This window comes from Rutilus rutilus, assembly GCF_951802725.1.
Source record: "Rutilus rutilus genome assembly, chromosome: 4".
NCBI classification, from domain to species: Eukaryota; Metazoa; Chordata; class Actinopteri; order Cypriniformes; family Leuciscidae; genus Rutilus; species Rutilus rutilus.
Window position 1 is genome coordinate 31,841,999 of NC_140212.1, and position 9,755 is coordinate 31,851,753.

General features: G+C 38.0%; 1 long non-coding RNA gene across 1 annotated transcript; it reads right to left on the bottom strand.

Annotated features, from left to right (window-relative positions):
- Positions 1-5,074: 5,074 nt before the first annotated feature.
- LOC311290070 lies at positions 5,075-5,654 on the bottom strand. Its single transcript, XR_014627302.1, has 3 exons — positions 5,539-5,654; positions 5,304-5,415; positions 5,075-5,216 (listed from the first exon to the last, which is right to left on the bottom strand). It is a non-coding gene; the product is annotated as an uncharacterized lncRNA (long non-coding RNA).
- Positions 5,655-9,755: the final 4,101 nt, after the last annotated feature.

Sequence of the window (9,755 nt, forward strand, 5' to 3'; positions counted from 1 at the left end):
GTTTGGGTGACATCAGTAGTAGTAGGCATTGCAATATTTTTGTGAATTGGTGTTATGGTGGTTGTTATGGTGGTTGTACGTGTAGTGGTGAGTGTGATCTTGTCATTGAATTGTCTGGTAGACAAATTTGTGAAGGAGTATGACTTGCCTACATCAACTAGATTAATTTGAGAGTCCCATAAGGACAGTGTAATTGTTCCGGTTGAGTCCGCCATGCAGCAGGTCTTTAGTTTACAGTCATTTTCTCTTATGGTGACTGTTGTGTTGGAAATGTCCATTGTGTAGACCAATGCCTCCAGTTTGGTGATCTGTAATGAATAAAATGTTAATAATTGAAGTACATTATGTTATTGATTATTACATAACAGTTTAAGTAATAAAGGGAAAAAACCTTTGGACAAGCAAAGTTATTGGGAGATTTGTATTTTTTAAATATTCATATATTTATATAGTAATTAATTGAGATAGTAGATATGTGCTGGTACTTGGTAATTGATAAATCGTGGTAATGAATATGCACAATATTGTTATTGCAGGCATTTCAAAATACTTTGAAAAATAGATCTGAAATGAGATTTTTTTCAAATTCAAATGTGCATTATTTTCCATCAATTCCTTAAAAAAATGATGTGTATATGCTGCATAAAGCATGTTTGTACTAGTCTAATGTATACAATCCTCATAGGAGAAGGTGGCAGGAGGAGGAACGCTGGTGATGATTTATGCCCTTCTAAAAGCAGGGCTGCCAACTCTCACTCATTTAGCTTGAGACTAACGCAATTTACTCACTTTTACGCCACACATGCATTTTCTCATGTAGAGGAAAAATCACTGATCAAACGGGACACTTACACTGATAGACAAGACAGAGCAGGTGCCTTTTATTATCAAAAATGATTAGCATTTAGGTTCGGTTAATTTTATTATTAAATTCAGATAACAATGTTGGCGCTTGTCAATGTGATTTGATGGATCGCTGTAGTGCCTCAGTGCAAGTAAACTGATCATGTTTTACTTTTATTTAAAGGTACAGTACACTTTTCTGAAAGGTATATGCCTCATACATTATATTGATTGATCAGTGTTTTTCAATCACAAAAAGAGGTCAATAAAATTGCAAGAGAACAATTATTACACGGAACGTTATGTTTACCTTAGGAAAGCCATTTAATGACCATTTAATTTATGATATAACAAATTTTTTAATGGTGCATCCTAAATTGTGGATAATTAAGCTATATATCATATGGCGAAGTAGGCTACATTTCTGGAGTTTTAAAGATAAAAAAAAAAAAAAAGAAGAAGATTTGTACAGATTCAAACACTGTGACCCTAAAAGTGTGATACAAACTGAATTGTGGGTTTCAGCCTCCCCTATTCAGCAGTGAAAATAGTTATAGAAAACAGAACCATGGCATATCTCACAGCAACACTCAGCCATGATTCAGCGTTTTGAACGAATCAGTTGAGTCAAAGATTCAATTACTCATTCATAAAGTGCCTCATTCTGAATAAGTTAGTTAGTTTGAACGAATTGTTTGAATGAATGTTTGACTCAATGACTCGCTCATTAAGATGATTGCATGCTTCCTATTACTGGCGGTTTAGTTTCAAAGTATCATTCTTTTCAACTTATTTGTATGTTCAAAAAATATTTAAAACAATCTCATAATCTCATTTTATACAGTTATAATTTTTCAATGTTAATTTAATTTGATTGGTCTAGTGTCTTATTTTAATTGAATGTATGGATAAAATGTAAGAATTTGAAATTAAATTTAGAGCATACATTCAATAAAATTAGGGGGGAAAATGCTCTTTATAAAGGTACAAAAAGTATTGTATTTTCAATAAGAGTGTTTTCAAACAGTGATGTAATGAAACATTGACAATTTAAGTTTGAAGGGAGTAAAGCCTCTGTTTAGGATATAAAGGAAATGTAATTATGCCAAAAGAAGAACTTTTAATTTAAATAAATATTCATTTTAAATCAGCCTACTTCAGTGTGATATGTTACTGTATTATTATGCTTCACAATTAAATAATTGTAATGTGATGATCTGATGCAGATATATAAACAAAGAATATGGGCGGTTGGATTAATTATTTTAATTAACAGATTTTAAAATGTACAAAATTCTTATGGGGGGTCATTGCTTGGACCCCCCTAGAGGTACTGAGCTCCACCCACAAAAATAATGTTGGAAAACACATTAGGCTATATGACCTACGAAAAATGCACATTTAATCACCTTAATATTAAAATACATTATTAGGATTTTACCACCTTTGCCTCATTTTAAACCAGGAAAAACCCTGCAATGGCATTGATTAAACTTGGAGTTGTTGATTTTTGCAGCCCATGGGTGTATAGATGCATTTGCTAAACAACGTGACGCAGGATGTGAAAATTAAAATTGTGTTTAACTGAAACTAGTAAAAAAAAAACATTTGCATCGGGCCTGGGGCTTCATTGGGTTGAGTGTATGATAAGGCTGTTATTGTCAAATTAGTTGCGTTTCCACTGTTGGGCCAGAGCTGGGCCAGGCTAGTGCTTGCCATGGCCAGTCGCATTTCCACTGTCATTTCTGGGGCTTAATCGGGGCTAACTTGGGGCTGACGGCCAGGATTTCTGGCCCGTCAAATACCTTGGGCCAAAGCGGGCCAGCTTGGACTAGAGGACTGGTTACGAACAGAGGCGGAGTTTACCTGAGTCTGGAGACGCCAGCGCTGGATGATTCTGTCAGCATTAAAGACTTTTAATTTAATAATTTAACTTATGTTCATGTTTGAATGCCTTCTGTTTGTGATCTGATGTGGATTTTGATCACCGTATAAACTAGAAATATTTATACGCGATTCAAAAGTCTATGCACGCTAACCATTACTATAGTAAACATGGTAAATACACTTGAAGATATGCATAGTAAAAAAAAAAGTGAACGCTTTAAATCAGACAAATCATAATGGCTATCGCAATCATGTTTTGTAGGGCTGTAATCAACCAAAGAAAAATCTTGGTCGACTGAAGTCCAGAAATTTGAACTAAAAATTTACTAAAAATTATGTTAGAAAAAAACCCTGTTAGATGAATTAGCTGCGCAGTACTTGGTAGCCTTGTCCTCCTAAATGAATTATAAATAAACATAAAAAACTAGTAGGCTATTTGCAGTATATTAAATCGTTTTTTCGCAATCGTAATTATTTTGCACTAAAACGACACACGAGTCTGTCGGCTCTGACAGCGTTGCATCATGTGCAACAATTTAGACAATTGATTTTGTCATATGTATTATAATAACTGACAGACACTATAATTTTTAGCCAGAGCGAGGCTAAACATAGGAGCTCAGCTTTGCGGTTGAGACACGAATAGACTATTAACTTGAAGCTTTTACTCTTAAACACAAAAGGCACATCCACTTTAATAAAAAAAATATATATATTTATTAAAGGTGCACTAAGTAACTTTTTTACCTTAACCGAACAGCTTCGGAGTCATTGGAATAGTTATATGACTTGTTTCGGGTTGAATGGTGGTCGTCGCGCATCCCCCGAGCGCCTGTGAGCGGAAAAACCACCCTTGCAACTTTGGGCCAGCGGGTCGCGTCAGGAAGTATCGCGTGATATCAGGTCTCGCGATGTAACAAATTGCTTTACGGCACTGCACACAAAGCTAGGAAAGCTTTGTCTGAGGACGAAAGAAAGGAAACGGCAGACTGACCGAGCGAGGAGTCAGACTCGAGTAAATATCGTTCATGTTGATGGACTAGTAGACATCTTCAGATGTTATCTGTGCCTGTTCGATGTCCGACGCTTTGTAACGCGTTCTGTCAGGAGGAGAAATAGGGATAGCTCACAGATGAAGTTATTACCGAGAGCCAGACAGACTCTCACAACTTGCACTTTATTCCCTGTCGAACTCGTGTAACTGTCTGTCACCCGTTCTACCATCCACATCTTTACTTGATAAACAAAAGTAGGATAAGAATGAGCATCAAACTGAAATAACCCGCATACGGGTGTTCGAGGTGCACATGATACAACACAGACTGCCGACGACAGTTCAACAGGGCGCGCGCAGCTCTTAAAGGGGCCACACCTTATTTCCACTCATTACAGCTTCCATCCTATTGAACAGGTACCGGTATAGAGGGCGGAAGGGATCAGGCAGTGAGTGCAGAGACGGCTCTGCGCGAGTGCTATTTACGACAGTAACGTTAAATACAAGTACTCCACAGCGACTCTAGGGGTCGCTGTTTGACAAAAACGGAAAGCTGCCTAGTGTGCCTTTAACAAACCAGATCAAGACGAGAGCAGAAACGAAATAAAGTGCATAACTGAAAAATAAAGCATAAGCTCAATTTGAGGCGGCCTTACCTATGTTTCACCCGTTTCAATTAAAACAGGCCCCGCCCTCCAAGGGGGGCCCCAACAGACCAGCAAATCCCATTAATTTTCTCCGTAGTGTATTGTTTTTCAGTCATAATGTCTAAACCATCCAAGGTAGATTGACCACGAGCTACGAGGTTGTGAAACGAAAGTTTCTGCTCCTATAAAAGCCACAAGGTATGAAATCAACCTTGTTATTTGCGATCTTCTGGAGAAATACTACACTACCCACAATTCTAAGCGAAATCTTAAATCTTGTTCTGAAGACAGACTGTTACCTGTGAAACGGTGCTCTGAAAACACCCCCATTAGCAATTAGTGCTTTCCACGCAAAAAAATGACAGAATTATGGTTGAGCCAGAACGTATCGACCAATAAATTGACTGGGAGATTACAGCCCTAATGTTTTTGTTTTATCTGTCTGTAGCCTACGTCACGTTTCTTTATACCGGACTATCATCATCTCCTTCACCAGGATGCTCTGCTCCTCCTCAAGTCGTCTAATTGGCATCATTTGGTCAAAAAGAGATCGTTTTAACCTGAAGGAGTGACCTTTAGGTAGAGGGAATTGATGGAAATATGAAAAAGAGAGAGAGAGATTTTCATTGCAATACCGTAGACAGAAAGGCATACATTTTAGAGAACATGTCAGGACTACCATACCATCCTCACGTCTCTCCCAAGGAAGGATGTAGTCCTCTGTCAAATTGGAGGCCAACTCCTCGTCAATTGTATCCTCTGCAATAGCATTGTACAGCAGGCTCTTTTGTTTCAGTTTTTTTTTTTTAATTATCTTCTTTTTCTTTGTCTTGTCTGGTTGCTATCTGCAAAGTGAAATAAGAAAACTATCAGGAAAACAGTTTTTGTTTGTTTGCATTTGCAATGTGCCATTTGAATATCAGTCAACCAACCATTCTGACGATTGAGGTCCTGCTTCTTGCGTAGCAGGGCCACTATGATGCTCTCTATCTCAGCCCTGAGATCCTCTGTTGCTCCCTGTTCTGTTGTGTTCCCTGGCTCTAACTAGGTAACACAATTAAGCGATTGTTTCATTTAAAATTTTCTGATTACCTTATGTAGTTCATATTTTAACAAAGTAATTAACAGTTGTATTTGTGAAAAGTCTGAGCGCTACGCATGATTTACCTGTGACTGCCCACTGCTGAACATCACACACCCACTGCTGTGCTGTTTGTTCAGTGATGTCATTCTTCTGGTGGAAATCACTGATACTGGCAGCTTCAAGCTTTGCCATCTCAGAGATCTTTAAATCACACAAAATAAAAAAAATATCATGCAAGCTTTCAGCCAATACCGGGATCAAGAAATTCCTTCACCTACAGTTTATAAATGAATGGATGAATGAGCTTATTACAAATGGATGGACTCCAGCTCTGCTGTATGTTGTTAAAATGTATGTTGTGTCAGGCAAGAGGACCATTGGGAAATGTCCTTACTTTGATGTATCTGCGGGCCAAGACTTTGTGAAGGTTCTCTGTCTTTTTTCTGTTCCACCCCATGGCCTGTTGAGTGAGCATATTCTCTCTCCCTGATTAAAAAAATAAATCTGCATGCATGATTGGATCAATTTACATGAGAAAGACCATTGCAGTTAGACACAACCTAACACAACAATTACTTTAGTGCAAGGAGAACAGGAAAATTACATTTTAGAAGTCAGAAATACCTAATCATAGCGTATGGTTTGTAATGTGTCATACCAACCTGCCTTTGTCATGTACTTTGTGACAAGAGCTGCCCTGGAGAGAAAGCTGTTAACCTAGATAAACAATACATTAATTAATGTATTTCTATATTACATTACCAAACAAACAACAACAAATAAACAAAAACATGTATATGTGAACATGTAGCCATAATTATTGTTTAACTAATATCTTATTGTCAACCAGCTATACACCTTAGAATGCCATGGAAACTAAAACAACCACACCCTTTCAGCCATAGACAGCAAATTTGGAAAGATCGAGCCCAATTTTTCAAAGTTGGGAGCAACGCTGGATCTTGCCAATTGGGTCTACATTTTAAAACCTCACTATGGCATGCCAGAGCTGTGACATTCTGCATTTTCATAGAATCCCATGAAACTTGATGATTGTGCACTGTCACCAGGCTGGTGTGTCAAATGGGGTCCTACTGGTAGGTTGGAAAGTCAACCATGGCCTACTGGTTAGGGCCTTGGGCATGTTACTTGTTCGAATGCCGACCAGGAGGAAAGTGGTTGTGGGGAAAGTTGTTGAACATCGCTGTCCCGTCCACATCCACGGCTAAGGTGCCCTTGAGCAAGGCACCAAACCCTTCACTGCTCCTCGGGCGCCGCAGCAGCTGACTGCCCACTGCTCTAGTGGTTAGGAGTTAGTGTGTGTCACCTCACTGTGTGCTGTGTATGTGCGTCTCTAATTCAAATGCAGAGACTGAATTTCCCTAACAGGATCAAAAGAGTGTATATAGTTAAAAAGTGCAGTTCAGAGGGAACATAGCTTGAAATAGTGATGCATCATGCATACACCACCACTGCTGACTTCACTTTTTACTCAGACATAATGTGTGTTGCAACTACAGTTCAGATCATGCTCTGATGGTCATTCGAGCAAGCATAGATCTTTGTTTGATACCCTGATGTACTTTATCCTTCACACTCTGCTTGTCTCTCACATAAATGTATCTCTTATATCTACATAGTTATAATAATGCCGGTAATAACATACTTGCTCGACTTCCTCTCCAACAGTGTTCCCTGCTCCATCCTGATTCCTGCCGCCCCATCTCACCTGCAACATAGTGTTGGATTAATTTCATACCATAACTTTAAAAATCTAATGTTATGCAATCATGGATTATGTGCACATTAAAATCACTTTCACATTAAATGTCATATTTTATCTGCATAATATACTACACAAGATATCATAATCACAGACTTACAATTTAGTATATTGTCACCAATACCAGATTAAAATAATAAAAAACAATCATTGCTCGACTTTTTGCATTAGCTGCCTGCTGGCTACTGTCGCATCTGAATTTCAGTAATTTGAGGTACCTCGCATTTTGCTGTATGAGCTTTGGCATGCATCACACTGAGAAATGGCCTCATTTTAGGGGTGTAACGATTCATCAACTACATCGATGTATCGATTTATATTCCTACGATCCAACTGGATCGATCTGTGCTCGGCAAGTTGGCCTTCCGGACGACATATATCGATCTAATATCGTTTTAAAAGGTAATGAATCGATTGTATCGATACTAGGAAATAGCGCATTGGATTTAAGCACGTTAGACTTTATATGGATGTTTTTTCTTTGCACTTTTAATGATAAAGGCGTTAAACGTTACTCGATTCAGTCTGCCTATCTGTGTCGTCGTCGCCATGCGTGACGCGCCAGCAGCAGCGCAAATACAACAAGCAGCGCAAAGTCTCTCGCCTCAGAAAAACGGACTGTCCTGTCCTCTCAGCCGCTGTACTGCAGTAGCGCGCACTCTTCAATTGCACGCGCAAATGCGCCGGAGCGCGCTGTATCACTTCACTAAAGCGCAAAAGACATACGAGCATGCAACGTCGTAAATTAGTAAGTTAAGAAATAAAAGTAAAATACCAATAAATTACGTTATTGGTACATCATGTGTGTTGCTATTTATCAGGAGCAGTTTCCATGTTTCTTTACCAGTTCTTCTAAGTATTGTGTATCATGGTAGCCTAATTGTTGTTTGTTTCCATAACAAAATGCCACTTACTGGTTTTGTATATTTTTATATGACTGTGGTGGCTCATACCAAGATTGTATTAACAAAAACTAGTTTGGGACTGCTATTTAATAGCTTAACCTCGCAGTGCCTACTGTCTATCAGTATTTGTCATATTCTTAAAAAAAAAATTGTTAAGGGGGACAGAACTTGTGTGTCAACAATTTTTGTGTAAACAAATGTATTATAATAGGCTTATATAATTCCTAAAAAGGTGGGCCGCGGCTTGATGACCATGCGGAAATGTGGGTCCCATGGCCAAACTATTCAAAACATCATTCTATGTTGTGATAATCGTAATTAATAATCACAATTACAATTTCAAGGGAATAATCAACAATTATCATTTTTGTCATAATCGTTCAGTCCTACTTATTAAAATAAAATGTGAATGCATTTTACATTAATTGTTGTTTACTTGTTTGTTTATATCTATAATTAATTGATACCTGATTCCCTTACAAGAATTTTTGGCTAAAAAGTTACTGAATCGATTTCAAGTCACTGAATCGTTTCAGATCGGATCGTTCTAAATGAACCAATATCGTCCTTGAATCGTATCGACAACCATGAATCGCGAATCGAATCGAATCGTTGTTAAAACGAATCGTTACACCCCTACCTCATTTCCATCAGCGGTTGAAGATCTGATGATTCTTCAGTCACTTTGCTTAGGTATGGCCAGTACCTAAAAAGAAGCACAGCATTAGTAGGCATTAACCAACACTTTGCCTGGCCATCAATATAAAACGATTGAAAAAATCAGGCACTTGTCATTTAATGTACAGTAGGTTGACAGAGTTTCAATATGACAGAGAAAAAATACCTGCAGACAACATCCATGCAGAAGAAAGTGACATTGGCCCTCTCTAACAATTCCCTCTGTAAAAACATTGGGTAGGCGAAGACCTCGCCACGGTAGTGGTTCAGTCCTCTCAGCAATATTCCGTGTCTGATACACAAGAGGACAATATGGTTAATGATCAAATTACACAACAAGACCTGTGGAAAACAAAGCTAATCAAATCCCTCTATTCAAAGCTTAAAAACACCTTTTTTCGAAGGCTTGATTGTGTTTGTGGGGTGCACTGTAACGTGTTCATGCTTCGTTTTTTAAAATTCACATTATTTTTAACACATTTAACCATTATTCTACACTGCTCTGTCCCTCCTTGTAAACCCCCCAATGTTAAAGGACGTTTCAGAAAGGTATGGTTTTTTAAGACTGCAGATCTATTGTGATCGCTATATGACACTGTTACTTTTGTATATTTAGAACGATTGTAGCTAAATATCTGTCGCCATATCTATTAACCCAATATGAACATTGGCTTTACAACAGTAGCCAAATCAAACACAAAACCATGTTTAGCATGCCTGTAGATAAACAAGCATGTAGATAAACAATACATAAAAGCTATAATCAAAGAATAATTTACACTGATCACATAAACGACAACAACCACAAACATTCCAGTTCACTGCCCTGGTGATATTAAACAGAAGATTGTATGTGTTTGTCGGATAAGTATGAATTTAGCATTTAACAAACTGGTTTGTGGAGCCAAACAGCATTGTGCTTCGTTTACTTCCT